The following is a 16738-nucleotide window of genomic DNA, read 5'->3' as shown; positions in this document are numbered from 1 at the left end:
CCTCGACTAAACCTCACCTCGACTAAACCTCACCTCGACTAAACCTCACCTCAGACTAAACCTCGACTAAACCTCGCCCCAGATAAACCTCACACCTCAACTAAACCTCACCCCTCGCTGAAACTTTCCTCACTAAACATCACCCAACTAAACACACCTCACTATTATATTTCACCTCACACCTAAACCAACTAAACTTGACCTCACTAACCCTAATCCCTCACAACTAAACTTCACCTCAACTACACTTCTCCTGAACTAAACCTAAACCTCGCCTCAGCTAAACTCCACCTCCCGCCTAATCGCCGTCTCTCTCTCTCTCTCTCTCTCCCGCCCTCTATACATTTACAGCCCCGCCCCCTCCCCACCCCCGGCCGTTGGCGACGACTCACGTGAGCTGAGCGGCTCCAACCAGAGCGCGGGTCACGTGGGCAGCTCGAGCCCTCGGCGGGAAAAGGCGCCAAAAGACGTCGCGAGTCTCTCGCCATCCTCGCTTTGGCTGACGTTGACGGAGGGCGGGGCTCTCCATGAACGTCAACGCGCCTGCGCCCCCCCGGTTGTCTCGGACAGTGCGCCGAGGCCTCGAGCTGTCCACGTCATGGACTCCAGCGGCAGATGCTGCAGTGGAGCAACTCCTGCAGTAATGCAGCCGCCCTGCAGTGGAGCAACTCCTGCAGTAATGCAGCCGCAGTGGAGCTCCTGCAGTAATGCAGCCGCCCTGCAATGGAGCAGCTCCCTGCAATGGAGTTGCTATTACAATGGAGCTGCTGCTGTTGCAGTGTGGTGAAGCTTCTCCAGTGGAGCATCTCCCGCAGCAGCAGGAACAGTTCAAGCCTCCACCATCTCCTCAGGCAGCGTGCCCCAGATTGCATCCACCCTCTGGGTGAGTTTAATCTCATACACGTCCGTTTTATTGTTCTGTTAGTATAGTCTGGTCTGCAGTTCCTTGTACCATTATCTTATTCTAATTGCTGACTACAAATACTAAGTTGCTTCATCTGTACTTGCCCCATCAGTGATGTCCCCTTTGTTCCACCAATCCACCCCAACCCCTCTCTACAACTGAAAAATAACTTGTTTTTGCTCTTTTATATTCTGGTGAAGGGTCTCTGATCCGAGACTGTTTATTTCCACAGAACTGCTGTCTAACCTGCTGATTTAAAAAAAAAATATTCTATTTTTATTTCAGATTTTCAGCATCTGCGATTCTTTACTTTACACATTTATTTTTTGTGACCTGCCAACAATGGATCAAAGGAAATCAGATGCGTGATGTCGTAATCTACTGGGATTCAAGTAATTAGTAAGTGTTTCAATGGGAAAGTTCTACCTACCCGGAATAGACTCCATTTATGTTTCGTTTAGAGATACAGCGCGGAAACAGGCCCTCTGTCCCACCGAGTCCATGCCGATCAGCGATCCCCGCACGCTACCACTATCCTATACACTCGAGGGACAAATTACACTTATACCAAACCAATTATTATTCAAATCTTTACGTCTTTGGACTGTGGGGGGAAACTGAAGATCTTGGCGAAAACCCACGCAGGTATTAAGTGATTGGAGCAGAATTAGGCCATTCGGCCCATCAAGTCTACTCCGCCATTTAATCATGGCTGATTGCTCCCTCCCAACCCCATTCTCCTGCCTTCTCCCCATAACCCCAAAATGTCCATTGGCGTGGCCTGCATTGCCTTCTGTGGCAAATAATTCCACAGAATCACCACCCTCCGAGCTGAAACATCACCATTACCTCTCTCCAGAGATGCTGCATGTCCCGCTGAGTTACTCCAGCATTTTGTGTCTATCTTCGGGAAGAATACTGATTTATCTAACTTCAAGTAACGCTTTCATCCCCTCTCTCTCCCTCCCTTCCCCTACCCATGTAATTGAACAAGTTTCAAAGTCGTCTTGTTGTGTCTCATTGTCTGTAACTCGTTTTCACCAAGCCCTCAGCTAACAATGTCCTATTTCCTTTATCATCGTTACAGTTTTTTCACATTTCTTTCATTCATTTATTCTATATCTCTATATATTCAATTTCCCTCCTGGGATAAATAAAGTTCTACTGTATCGTATCATACACCCATCTGTATCGCTCGTGCCAATTTCCTGACTCGACTCCAAACGTCACCTATTCCTTTTCTCCAGAGATGCTGTCTGACCCGCTGAGTTACTCCAGCTTTTTGTGTCTATCTTCGGTTTAAACCAGCATCTGCAGTTCCTTCCTACATGCAACATGTGTTAATTGGGTGTACGGGGAGATTGTGCTGAAACTGTGATGTTTAAAACTTGCAGACTGTGGAAGTCAGAGCACCAGTTGTGACTTTGAGGCGTGGTGTTGTGTTGGAAGCACACATATGGCCTGGGACAGAACACTTGCATTAGATGCATAAAGAAGTTGCTATGGAGACGGTGCAGGACATTCCCCCCGGCTACGGCAGGGTTCCCTTCCTGGGAACCGTTCCCAAACGGAACATGCGGCCGTGAACAGAGTTCCCACACGGCAGAAGATGCCTGACGCCCAGCAGCAGCCGGTAAATCCATCCCACATCTCCCAGACACTCGCTCATGTGTACGGGCTGTACTTTAATGTGTCCGTAAGCTGGGGATGACCTACACCTCGGGGTCTGGACAACCATTAAGGAGAATACAACAAAGAAATAATGACAGAAAATGCTTGAAATACTCATCCAGTCGGGCAGCATCTTGTGGAGAAAGAAACAGTTCATGTTTCACGCTCATGTAGAAACAGACCCTTCGGCCCAACTTGTCCATGCTGACCAAGATGCCTCCTCTAAGCTGATCCTATTTGCCCATATTTCACCCATAGCCCTCTGACCTTTCTTATCCATGTACAAATGTCTTCGGAAAAATGTATTTTCAGATCAATGACCTTCATCGGAACTGGCTGCAGTCACATGATGTGGCCAGTTCTGATACAAACTGCAAAGGCTGGTTATCTGAAATTGCCCATATTGATGACGACCTCAAGGATTGCACCACACCCAGACGTGGTGCTGCTCCACAAGATTTTGTCGACTTTGTTGGAACAATGAGAATGGTTACATTTGGGGGCGGCACGATGGCGCAGCGATAGAGTTGCTGCCTTACAGCGCCAGAGACCCGGTTTGATCCTGACTACGGGTTCTATCTGTACGGAGCTTGTACGTTCTCCCCGTGACCTGCATGGATTTTCTCCGAGGTCTTTGGTTTCCTCCCACACACCAAAGACGTACAGGTTTACTGTAAATTGTCCCTAGTGTGTGTAGGATAGTGTTAATGTGCGGGAATTATTGGTCGCAGCGGACTCGATAGGCCAACTGCCTGTTTCCGCGCTGTATCTCTAAACTAAACTAAACAATGCAGATGAACTAATATTTTAATATGCAATAGCCTGGAAAATCTGCCATTCAGTAACAAATTCCCAAGTGCACCAGATTTATGAGTATGTGTGCACTGTGAGAACTAGTGTGTATCCAATGGTATTTCTGGAGGACCCCTGAATATGTGAAGCTCTTCCCACAGTCAGAACATTTGTGTGGCCTCTCTCCGGTTTGGATCGACAGGTGTCGGTGAAGGCTCCCTGCCCACGTGAAACACTTCCCACATTCGACACATTCATGCCATCTCCCCTTTCTCGTTCTTGTTGATCACCAGATTTTCCAATTCCACTCCTTCCTTCAGATGGTGTGAACGGACTCTGCCCACGTTTACATTGTGAATCTGGGTTATCCAGCTGACATTGGTCTGGGTGCTTTAGGATGCCTTCTTAAATGCCGTGTAAGGAACTCTGCCGTGGTAAATGCAACAGTGCACTGAGGGCAGGGATGACAGTCTCCTTGGGTCATTCCTGACTTGTGGCAACAAAAAAGTTGATTTATCAATCGTCTTGTTGATGAACTGAGTGCGACAACCAGTCTGCATCACAACAGGACCGATCCCGCACCGTCAGAATATCCAAGTGGGGGCAGTTTATCCCAGTCAGAAGATGCAGTCTGTTTCTGTGTCTGTATCTTGACGTCACGGGTTGTCGCATATATGAGGTGGGTCATGTGCAAAGTCGCAATTAAATATTAAAGTGGGCCTTGGAAGTCAGCATCTTAATATTGATTGTTTCTAGCATGGTCTTGAAAGTCTTGATGTCGGGTGCAGTGCGAATGTCATGGTGGAGATGATTATATTTGTGAATTGTCTTTGGGTGCAGTTAATACCTATAACAGTCTTTATTTGTTGGGATGATGTTTTATTTGATAACCCCCGATTGCCAGGTCTTTGGTTGACTGGATGAATTTGTCGATTGATGATGACTCTTGATGTTGCTTGGAATAAACCCGTGCATTTCATTATAGATGGTCGTCAGATGTAATTTGGTCCTACGGTCTTGAGGAGTTTCCCCACTCTAGATCAGCAAGGATTTCAGTGATACTGGACTCCCTGCTGTAATCATCAACGATAAACCTTGCAACTCTATTTTGAATTCTTTCTAACTTGTCCCCATCTGTTTTGTTTTGTGGATCCCAGACCGCAGAGCAATAATGAACGTTTGGGTCTCATCAGAGTCTTGCAGGCTATACACTTGGTTCTGTTAAATGACATATAAAGGATCTAATTCTAATTATTACAACAATAAATATTTTTCTTCTGCAATCCCAGCATTCTGTTAGCCTTGGTGATTCTTTGGTTGATGTGAATAGACCATTTCAAATCACTGCTAAGTTCCACTCCCATGTAGGGATGATGTTTCACCTCTTCCTGGGTGGAGTGCCCCATCTTGTACTTTATGGTAACCGGTTTCCTCCTGTGGGTGAATCTCATACTGAAGCACTTGGAAGAATTGAAAGACTATTGGACCGACTCTAACCATGGACAGTAAAATATAATCATCCAATTAGGAACCACATTGTTGGAGGGCTCATACATTCGACTTGTCAAGGCTTACTCGATCTTCCAGTGGCAAACCATTTTCACTCCTCTTCCCATTACCATACCATTCATTTCTGTCATGAGACTCCTCAATTAACAGTGTGAGGCCACACACAAGTGCCGGCAACAGCACCTCATATTTCGTTTAAACACAAACCACCCGTAAAACATTCCCCCTCCTCCATTAAAAGTGGGTTAACCAATTTGCAGCTCACAATGATGTGTTCCTCTTGGGATCACACAGTCACTAGCGTTGGCGGCCAATCTTCCTCCAGTCGTGGGGGTGGGGGATTAGGAGGGGCCTCACAAGTGGAACAGCTTAGGGCCTCTCTTCATCTAATTCCGGCCCTGCCTTGGCCTTTCAAAGTAACACCCTGATTGAGGTAACCTGTTACTGGCGCTGGTTTGTCCTGGTCTTTGCTTGCCTTCAGCGCAGCCCACCCCACAATCAATCAGCAGAAGGTTCCCGAGTTAATCTTGCACTTGGTCCTCTCCTCTGCTTGTTGACTGTGGAATTTGCACTTTCACACGCTGACCACCTAGGCTTAGCCCGGTTTCCGGCAACCTGCAAATTTCAATGATGAAGTGGAGCGCATTTCCCCGACTAGTCTGCTGAATTTTGAATCGAGGGAGTGGTGGGATATGGGGATAATAGCATATATGGAGAATGCAACAGATGTCAGATTAGTGTAAGTAGCAGGTTGATGCTCGGCACGGTCTCGATGAGTGCAGATGCTGTTTGCGTGCTCCATCTATCTATATTACTAAATCTCTGATCTTGACCGCTTTTGGCCCACTGTGCTGCGATTTCCGACAGAACGCCGCCACCTACGGACGTCATTTTTGGCCAACTCGCTCAGAGCCCCCCCCCCCCCCCCCCCCCCCCCCTTACGGGTGCGGAGGATTTGTACCATCGATGACAAATCAGAGATATATTAATGTTTTTTTTTAAATCACCATTCTCTCTGCTGACCCTGCTGGAGGAAGGGGGAGGGACTATAAAACCAGGAAGTGGTGTGCCTCACTCACTCTCTGCAAGATGGATGAAGCCAAGGGTCATGTCTCTCTGAGCTATGAATAACAATGAACAAATGTCTACACAACTGTGGGTACTGATGAAGCTGAATTTTAGTTAAAAATATAAGAAGATATTAAATTGGTTTCTGGGCTAGCTTACAGCTTATATTTAGTGTCAAATTAGGCTTGCCTTAGGTTGCGGTGTGTGAGATAATAAATCCTATAACATTGTTTCCCAAGTGACAGGCAGAGAGGAGAAGCTAGAGAGATATCTTTGAAAGTAAGATGCCATAAACCAAATGACCAATGTTTATGGGGGAAGAGGCAATAAAGGAACAGAGAAATAGCTAGTCACATCTTTGTAAACAAATGGCCTATGTTTATGAGGGACCAAGTGACAGAGAGGAAGCAGCGAAAAGAGCTAGGGTGATCTCTTTGGAGATAAAATGACCTAAAGCAAACGGCCAATGTTTTTAGTATATCTTGTACCATGTAAACAAAAGGCCTTTGATGTGATGCATTCTGTGGAAACCTTTTCCTGTACCTCTTACCATGACTAATGTCTGTGGAATGTGCTAAGGGGACAAAAAAAACCTATTTAAGGCAATGTAATTATGTTGTTCGGAGAAGGTGGCTGAGCACAGTTGTGTGTCTACTTTGGTCACTTAGCTGGAATTCTCGCTCCCTTCCATCGGCCGATGTTAAGTAAAGTTTTGAACTGGTCTACCAAACAGTTTGTGTGGTGTCTGTTTATTAAGAAGCGAACCTGGTTTAGTAGTTAAGAAAAGTAGCTTTTTGAGGTACCCTTAATGTGGTTTTAAAATGAAAATAGGGTTGGTTTGAAGTAAAAAGGCACTGCCTGCAAATGTTTGTTGAATTGAATTGAATTGAATTTCCTTTATTGTCATTCAGACCTTACGGTCTGAACGAAATGTTGTGCCTGCAGTCATACATACAATGATACAATAATAATAACAATAAACACAAATTAACTTCCACCACAATGAGTCCTCCAAACACCTCCTCACTGTGGTGGAGGCAAAAATCTTAGGGTTGCAGTCTCTCCCTCTGCTCCCTCTGCGCTGAGGCGATTCCCCACCGGGCGATGGTATAAACAGTCCCGCAGCTCACCGAACCCCGAGAACAGGCCGGTTCAAACACTGCGGCCCGGGGTGGTCGAAGCCGCCGCACCTCCAGTCCAGCACACGCAGCCGCCGGCCCGCGGCTGAACCCAGGACTCTGGACACCTCCGCCAGAACGTCGTCCCAGCCACCGGAGCACCGTCCCAGCCCCCGGACCGGATCGCCCTCACGTGAGTACCGTTCCACCCTCGGGCTGGGCCACTCCGACGGGAGTGCCATTCCTCCCTCGGGCTGGGCCACTCCGACGGGAGTGCCGTTCCTCCCTCGGGATGGGCCACTCCAGCGGGAGTGCCGTTCCTCCCTCTGGCTGGGCCACTCCGACGGGAGTGCCGTTCCTCCCTCGGGCTGGGCCACTCCAGCGGGAGTGCCGTTCCTCCCTCGGGCTGGGCCACTCCAGCGGGAGTGCCGTTCCTCCCTCTGGCTGGGCCACTCCGACGGGAGTGCTATTCCTCCCTCGGGCTGGGCCACTCCAGCCCCTCACCATGCCGCTCTCACGGGAGCACCGTTCCATCCCGGGCTGGGCCGGGAGCGAGCCCAGGACGAGTCCTGTCAGCTGCCTCCAGAGTCCCGAGGTCGCCGGCTCCGCTAGGCCTCAGCGTAGACGGAGGCAGAGAAGGGTGATACGACAAAAAGGTAGTATTCCCCCGAAGGGAGTGACAGCAGCCCCCGTTTCACCCCCCACCCCCCTCCCCACATAAACACAGCCTAAAAACCAAAAACATAACTAGACAAAAACGAAAAAAAACAATACAAAAAAGTAAAAACCAACGGACTGCAGGCGAGCCGCTGCTGCCAGGGCAGCGCCGCTACTTCCGGAAAAATTGGATGCATTTTTGGTTGGATGCTTTGGCTTTAAGTTGAAAGGCACTACTTACTGTAAATGGTGGCTTGGGTGCTTTGCTTGAAGTTGAAAGGCACTACTTACTGAAAATGGAGGATTGGGTGCTTTGGCTTGAAGTGGAAAGTCACTACTAACTGCAAACGGTGGCTTGGGTGTTTTGCTTGAAGTTGAAAGTCACTACTTGCTGCAAATGGTGGCTTGGGTGCTTTGGCTTGAAGTTGAAAGACACTACTTAATGCAAATGGTGGCATGAAGTTGAAAGGCACTGCTTACTGCAAATGGTGGCTTGGGAGCTTTGGTTTAAAGTTCAAAAGGCACTACTTACTGCAAATGGTGGCTTGGGTGCTTTGGCTTGAAGTTGAAATGCACTATTTACTGCAAATGGTGGCTTGGGAGCTTTGGTTTAAAGTTCAAAAGGCACTACTTACTGCAAATGGTGGCTTGGGAGCTTTGGCTTGAAGTTGAAAGGCACTGCTTACTGCAAATAGTGGCTTGGGAGCTTTGGCTTGAAGTTTAAAAAAAATCACCATTCTCTCTGCTGCACCTGCTGAAGGGAGGGGTAGGGACTATAAAACAAGGAAGTGGTGTGCCTCACTCACTCTCTGCAAGATGGATAAAGCCAAGGGTCACGTCTCTCTGAGCTCTGAATGGCATTGAATAAATGTCTACACAACTGTGAGTACCCTTAATGTGGTTTGAAAATGAAGATATGGTTTGTTTGAAGTAAAAATGCACTGACTGCAAATGGTTGTGCGGGTGCTTTGGGTTGAAGTTGAAAGGCATTACTGACTGCAAATGGTTGTTTGGGTGCTTTGGCTTGAAGTTGAAATGCACTACTTACTGCAAATGGGGTAATGAGGATGAAAGGCACTACTTACTGCAAATGGTGGCATGAAGTTGAAAGGCACTACTTACTGCAAATGGTGGCATTGGTGCTTTGGCTTGAGTTTGAAAGGCACTACTGACTGCAAACGGTGGCTTGGGTGCTTTGCTTGAAGTTTAAAGGCACTACTTATTGCAAATGGTGGCTTGGGTGCTTTGGCTTGAAGTTGAAATGCACTACTTACTGCAAATGATGGCTTGGGTGATTTGGCTTGAAGTTGATGGCCACTTCTTACTGCAAATGGTGGCTTGGGAGCTTTGGCTTGAGGTTGAAAGGCACTACTTACTGCAAATGGTGGGATGAAGTTGAAAGGCACTACTTCCTGCAAATAGTGGCTTGGGTCCTTTGGCTTGAAGTTGAAATGCACTACTTACTGCAAATTGTGGCTTGGGAGCTTTGGCTTGACGTTTCAAAAAATCACCATTCTCTCTGCTGCACCTGCTGGATGGAGGGGGGACCCCCTCTCCCACATCAACTCCTGTTTGTCAGCTATAAAAACCTGGATGCAACATAACTTCCTCAAACTCAACAGCGATAAGACAGAATTCCTCCTCATAGGCTCCAAAGCCACACTCAACAAAATCAATAACCCCACTCTCACCATCGACGGCACTACTGTCTCCCCATCTTCCCAGGCCCGCAACCTTGGCGTGATCTTTGATTCCACCCTCTCCCTTGAGCCTCACATCCGCCATGTCATTAAAACCTCCTTCTTTCATCTCCGCAACATCGCTAAACTCAGACCCTCTCTCACACCTCCCGCTGCTGAAAGACTCATCCATGCCTTCATCTCCTCCCGACTGGACTATTGCAACTCACTTCTCCTTGGAATCAGCTCCACCTACATCAACCGATTCCAACTGGTCCAGAACGCAGCCGCCCGACTCATCACCCACACCAAATCCTGGCATCACATCGCTCCAGTCCTCAAACAATTTCACTGGCTTCCCATCTCCCACCGGATCACCTACAAAATCCGGATCCTCACCTGCAAAGCCCTCCACCATCTGGCCCCCCATATCTCACTGACCTCCTCTCCCCCTACCAACCCTCACGGTCCCTCAGATACACATCAGCCGGTCTCCTCTCCATCCACAAGTCCAACCTCCGCAGTTTTGGGGACAGAGCCTTCTCCAGGGCAGCTCCCAGGCTCTGGAACTCCCTCCCCCAACTGATCCGCAATTCCGTGTCCCTCACCATCTTCCATCCCGCCTCAAGACCCATCTCTTCACCTCTGCCTATCCTTAGCCCCACGTCCCCCATCCTTTTCATCTGTGCATTAATTGCCTCATATTATGTTTGGAATTGTATTCTGTCTTTACTTTGTGTACTAGTCATGTCTCTACTATTTATTTCATTCCCCTTACATGTTTTTCCTCTACCTGCTAAATTTTGTAAGGTGCCCTTGAGACTCTTGAAAGGCGCCCATAAATAAAATTTATTATTATTATTATTATTATAAAACCAGGAAGTGGTGTTCCTCACTCATTCTCTGCAAGATGGATGAAGCCAAGGGTCACGGTCTCTCTGAGCTCTGAATGAAACCGAACAAATGTCTACACAACTGTGAGTACGCTTAATCTGGTTTGAAAATGAAAATATTGTTTGTTTGAAGTAAAAAGGCGCTGCCTGCAAATGGTTGTTTGGGTGCTTTGGCTTGAAGTTGAAAGGCGTTAGTTACTGCAAATGGTGGTTAGGGTGCTTTGACTTGAAGTTGAAAGGCACTACTTACTGCAAATGGTGGCTTGGGAGCTTTGGTATAAAGTTGAAAGGTACTACCTACTGCAAATGGTGGCTTGGGATTGGGAGCTTTGGCTTGAAGTTGAAAGGTGCTACTTACTGCAAACGGTGGCTTGGGTGCTTTGGCTTGAAGTTGAAAGGCACTACTTATTGCAAATGGTGGCTTGGGCGCCTCTCTGAGCTCTGAATGGCACTGAACAAATGCCTACACAACTGTGAGTACCCTTAATGTGGTTTTGAAAATGAAAATATGGTTTGTTTGAAGTAAAAAGGCACTAACAACAAATGGTTGTTGGGGTGCTTTGGCTTGAAGTTGAAAGGCATTACTTACTGCAAATGGTGGCTTGGGTGCTTTGGCTTGAAGTTGAAAGGCACTACTTACTGCAAATGGTGGCATGAAGTTGAAAGGCACTACTTACTGCAAATGGTGGCATGAAGTTGACAGGCTCTATATACTGCAAATGGTGGCTATGGTGGCTTTGGTGCTTTGCTTGAGGTTGAAAGGCACTACTTATTGCAAATGGTGGCTTGGGTGCTTTGGCTTGAAGTTGATAGGCACTACTTACTGCAAATGGAGGCTTGGGTGCTTTGGCTTGAAGTGGAAAGTCACTACTGACTGCAAACGGTGGATTGGGTGCTTTGCTTAAAGTTGAAAGGCACTACTTACTGCAAATGGTGGCATGAAGTTGAAAGGCACTACTTACTGCAAATGGTGGCATGAAGTTGAAAGGCCGTACTGCAAATGGTGGCTTCGGTGCTTTGGTTTGAGGTTGAAAGGCACTACTTACTGCAAATGGTGGATTGGGTGATTTGGCTTGAAGTTGAAATGCACTACTTCCTGCAAATGATGGCTTGGGTGATTTGGCTTGCAGTTGAAAGCCACTTCTTACTGCAAATGGTGGCTTGGGATCTTTGGTTTAAAGTTCAAAAGGCACTACTTACTGCAAATGGTGGCTTGGGAGCTTTGGCTTGACGTTTAAAAAATCACCATTCTCTCTGCTGCACCTGCTGAGGGGGGGGGGACTATAAAACCAGGAAGTTGTGTGCCTCACACGCTCTGCAAGATGGATGAAGCCAAGGGTCACGCCTCTCTGAGCTCTGAATGAAACCGAACAAATGTCTACACAACTGTGAGTACCCTTAATCTGGTTTGAAAATGAAAATATGGGTTGTTTGAAGTAAAAAGGCACGGCCTGCAAATGGTTGTTTGGGTGCTTTGGCTTGAAGTTGAAAGGCACTACTTACTGCAAATGGTGGCTTGGGAGCTTTGTTTTAAAGTTGAAAGGCACTACTTACTTAATGTTGGAATTGGTGGAAAGGTGGAACTTTAATTGTCTCAGCCTTTATCATTCTTCAGTGTTTAATTAATCTTATCAGTACAGTAACCGGATATATTAACACAGTCAAATACTGCTCTCTAAACTTTGTCTGTGTTACTGCATAGATGCACGTGTTTGTGCAACAACTAAGCAGCTGCAGCATAAATCCTATTTCCGATACAATGGTAGGAAGGAAAAAACCTGAATTTCTCAAATGATATATTCGTCGCCATATTAAATAGAATGTAAATACCGCCCATAACAAAATGAAATTCCCGGAAATAATGAACAACAATATCACAGATTTCCTTCGATTCTCCATTTCGGGATCACTGGAGCTCTTCGCACTTTCCTGATCTCGGAGTCTCCTGCGGGCTCTACTGACCACCAAAATATGTCTGACCGTTAAAGTATTGAGCAGCAGAATCAATACAAAAGGGACACAGGGGGTGAGAATATAATGAAGAAACTCAATCGTTGCCCAGGTACGTGAAACCATAACGCGGACATCCATGAAACAAAACCAGGGAGTATTCGACAATCTGTACCAAGATGAGTTCATAAAATACCAGTAAACATTTTTTGCACTGCTCAGTGCACTCACGGTGCCCAGAACCACAGCCGCTGTTTTCTCGGTGCAATATCTATGCTTCAGCTTTTGGCAGCAGATGGCAACAAATCGGTCAAAGGTGAAGGAGACGGTGAACCAGACAGAACAGTCGGTCGCTGCGTAAAGCAGGACTGCGTGGATATTACACAGGGGGATGGTCTTACCAAATGTTATTTGATGAGCAATCGGAATCTGTCTCAATATCAGGTCAAAGATAATGACCAGTAGATCCGCCGCTGCCATGGCCACCAGGTAGCGAGTCACACAGCTGGAGAGACCACACTTTCCTCGACACAGGATCACAATTGTCACCAGGTTCACTGTGATGCAAAAAGAATGAACATATTACCAGCGCACTGTGAGGTTCACATGAGTTAAGCGCACACTACTTGGATAAAGTTCAGCAGGAATTCCACCAATGCATCTGTGAGATTCTGAAAACAAAGATCAGTATGGGTCTCAACGTATAAGGATTAATAATACCATATGGGTATTACACTGCTCAATATCAACATCCGTAGCAACGACATTGTCCTCTTATGTTTACGATGGAACTGCAGATGCTCGAAAATAGAAGGTAGACAAAAATGCTGGAGAAGCTCAGCGGGAGAGGCAGCATCTATGGAGAGAAGGGACAGGCAACGTTTCGGGTGGAGATCTTTTATGTAGTGTGAAAGCACGTTGATCGCCACAGACACGTGTTCTGTATCAGGCTGGACCCAAGATTGTATTGGCGTTACTAAGATTGGTGCTTACCTGGCAGTTGGTGAGTATCGATTGACTTCTATTGTGCAATTCACCCAGATGATGCCCAATCTTTGACTTGGTAACTGACGGGAAGGTGTGATTTTTGGTAGCTTTAATCTTGGAGTAGAATTGCAATTGAGGAAAGAGTGGTGTGACATCAAATGATCGCACACGTCAAGTCACACAGAGATCATATAGAGGGGGAACAAAGCCCGAACTGCACCCCGCAGTACCTCGATGTGGTGGAACTGTCTCTTCAATTGAAGTTTTGGAAACATAGAAAATAGGTGCAGGAGTAGGCCATTCGGCCCTTCGAGCCTGCACCGCCATTCAATATGACCATGGCTGATCATCCCTCAGTATCCCGTAGCTGTCTTCTCTCCATACCGCCTGATCCCTCTAGCCACAAGGGCCACATCTAACTCCCTCTTTTAAATATAGCCAATGAACTGGCCTCAACTACCTTCTGTGGCAGAGAATTCCACAGATTCACCACTCTCTGTGTAAAAAATATTTTTCTCATGTCGGTCCTAAAAGACTTCCCCCTTATCCTTAAACTGTGTAACCCCTTGTTCTGAATTTCCCCCAACATCGGGAACAATCTTCCGGCTTCTAGCCTGTCCAACCCCTTATGAATTTTGCAAGTTTCTATAAGATCCCCCCTCAATCTTCTAAATTCTAGCGAGTACAAGCCGAGTCATACGAAAGGCCTGACATCCCAGGAATCAGTCTAGTGAACCTTATCTGTACTCTCTCTATGGCAAGAATGTCTTTCCTCAGATTTGGAGACCAAAACTGTACGCAATACTCCAGGTGTGGTCTCACCAAGACCCTGTACAACTGCAGTAGAATCTCACTGCTCCTGTACTCAAATACTTATGCGATGAATGCTAACATACCATTCGCTTTCTTCACTGCCTGCTGCACTTGCATGCCTACTTTCAATGACTTGTGTACCATAACACCCAGGTCACGTTGCATCTCCCCTTTTCCTAATCGGCCAATCGTAACTCTCACTGTATGTCATGTTATTACTTGTGGGCGGAGCACCAAGGCAAATTCCTTGTATGTGAATACTTGGCCTATAAACTTACTTGCTTCAATTAAAGTTTTGGAAATCAGTCAATTGAACTAAACGGCAAAATGATATTGTATCTGGAGGGCAGGTTTTAATTCCACGGTAACCACAGAGATGTTCAGTTGACGCAAAGAAGAGACGGGGGTAATTTTGACAGAAACATGATTAGGTTCGAGATGTTTCATCATTCTATATCCGCTCCGCAATACTCCTGCACCTGCTGGGATAATGTGATGCCGGAACCCAGCCAGTGTAAGGGCACTAATTTGAAACACTGGCCAGGCCAGTTGCCGCCCCACTTACTCCCTTAACATCTCACATTTTCTACTATCCACTGTGACTTTGTGTGTTCCACCAATTTAGCTGGAACAAGGGAATCCACTACAACGTCACTGTACACGATATCGAACAGTGCAAACACGGGGAAGTTGCCGATCTATCTTCGTTTCATCCCGTAAAATGCACTGGTGAACGTGGCCGTCACGGTAAGAATTACTCGCGCCTTAATAATCCGTCAGCAGAGGGCGATCGCTCAACTGGAAATGAATATACGGAGTTTCGTGAGACATACAGCCAGTTTGTCAAATATTCAAGCACTAACGACAATTCTTCTTACTTACCGGGCACACCGAGAATAGCCAGGATGGGGTAGTATATCTTTTCGATCGCATATATGACTGTAACAATCCATATTTCGTTCATTTCCTTGACACCGTTTATCCTCCAATGGCGTTTAAGGTTAATTCCTTATTTGATTGTGGAATGGCTCATTGGAAAGGTTCCCTTATTTCAAGGAACGGGATTATCCCTGTGGGACCTTTGTGTGTCATTAGCTCCATGTTGATCACAGTCCCCGAGCAAGCCTGTTGTTCACAGAATGTTGCATAATATTGTGAAGAACCACGTGATATTCAGGTGAAGATCCACAACGCCTTACAATTGTTCGGGCACGTCGGAGAAAACAAATATTGACCGCATATGTATTCTCCCTCATCGCGAGTCTGCAAACCGCTCACCTCCCACGCCCAGTCGGTTGACGTTGCCTGTCAAAGTTAAATCAAAACCTCTATATCTACACGGAAAGTTGCGATACGAGCCCTATTTTTGTTGCATCTTTGCTTTCGCCATTATTTTTTGTACATGAAAAACTACCCACATTAATGATATGCGGCGCATTTGAAGAATGCGTTCGTGGTGATTTTTTCTGCACGATTCCATCATCAGCGGTTCCTTAAATGCCCAGTCACTGATTTGTCTTAACTCAAAATTGGCCAATCCTATACCGAGATTCATATACTTGGTCGGACTATATTGTAATAGTTAAACGTGATCTCCATGCATTTTTGAAATAATGTTTAACATTGACTGACTCACGAGTTTAATCGTTTATGAAAGAACTGCAGATGCTGCAAAAATAGAAGGTAGACAACAATGCTGGAGAACTCAGCGGGTGAGGCAGCATCTGGGGAGAGAAGGAATAGGCCACATAAAGAAGGGTCTCGCCCAGAAACGTCGCATATTCATTCTCTCCCTAGATGCTGCCTCGCCCGCTGAGTTTCTCCAGCATTTTTGTCTATCCATGAGATTATTCCATTGTCCCAGCCAGCAGTGGCAAACAGTCATAGTCAGAGAGTGATAAAACATAAAACAGGCCCTTCGGCACAACTTACCTACAGCGGCCAACATGTCCACGCTACACTGGTCCCATCTGTCCTGAATATGTCCTGTCCTCCTATCTTTCTAAATGTTTGTTAAACGTAGGGATAGTCCCCGCCTCAACTGCCTCCTCTTGCAGCTTGCCCAATGCAGCCAAGCTTTGTGTCAAAAGGTACCCCTTAGATTTACAATAAATCGCTTCCCCTTCATTCACCTACTCTGGGCAAGATACTTTATGCATCTCATCGAGTCATAGCGTATTACAGGCCCCTCGACGCAACTCACCCACACAGGCCAACAATGTCCCAGCTATATGAGTCCCACATGCCTTAACCCTCCAAACCTGTCCTATCCATGTAACTGCCCAACTGATTCTTAAACTATGTCCCAGCTTCAACTACCTCCTCTGGCAGCTTGTGCCATACACCCACTACTCTGCGTGTGAAAAGGTTACCCCTCCGATTAGTTATTAAATCTTTTCTCCTTCACCTTGAACTTATGCCCTCTGGTCCTCGATTCCCCTACTGTGGGTAAAATACTCTGCACATCTACTCGATCTATTAATCTCATGATCTTGTACACTTCTATAAGGTCTCTAATCCTCCTGCGCTCCGTGGAATAGAGACCCAGCCTACTCAATGTGTCCCTGCAGCTCGCACCCTCTAATCCTGCCAACATCCTCTTAATTTGTTTCTCCACCCTTTCAAGCTTGAAAACCTATTTCCTGTAACATTGGGGTGGTAGATGGGAAAGATCCTGATGTGTCAGGAGGGAGCGTG

General features: G+C 46.5%; 1 long non-coding RNA gene across 1 annotated transcript; it reads left to right on the top strand.

Annotated features, from left to right (window-relative positions):
• Positions 1 to 702: 702 nt before the first annotated feature.
• Positions 703 to 4349, top strand: LOC129715319 (uncharacterized). The gene is made up of 3 exons (XR_008726480.1): positions 703 to 883; positions 1190 to 1303; positions 2299 to 4349. It is a non-coding gene; the product is annotated as an uncharacterized LOC129715319 (long non-coding RNA).
• Positions 4350 to 16738: the final 12389 nt, after the last annotated feature.

This window comes from Leucoraja erinacea, unplaced genomic scaffold (assembly GCF_028641065.1).
Source record: "Leucoraja erinacea ecotype New England unplaced genomic scaffold, Leri_hhj_1 Leri_1119S, whole genome shotgun sequence".
Taxonomy (NCBI): domain Eukaryota; kingdom Metazoa; phylum Chordata; class Chondrichthyes; order Rajiformes; family Rajidae; genus Leucoraja; species Leucoraja erinaceus.
This window is presented reverse-complemented; position numbering and strand designations above follow the sequence as displayed.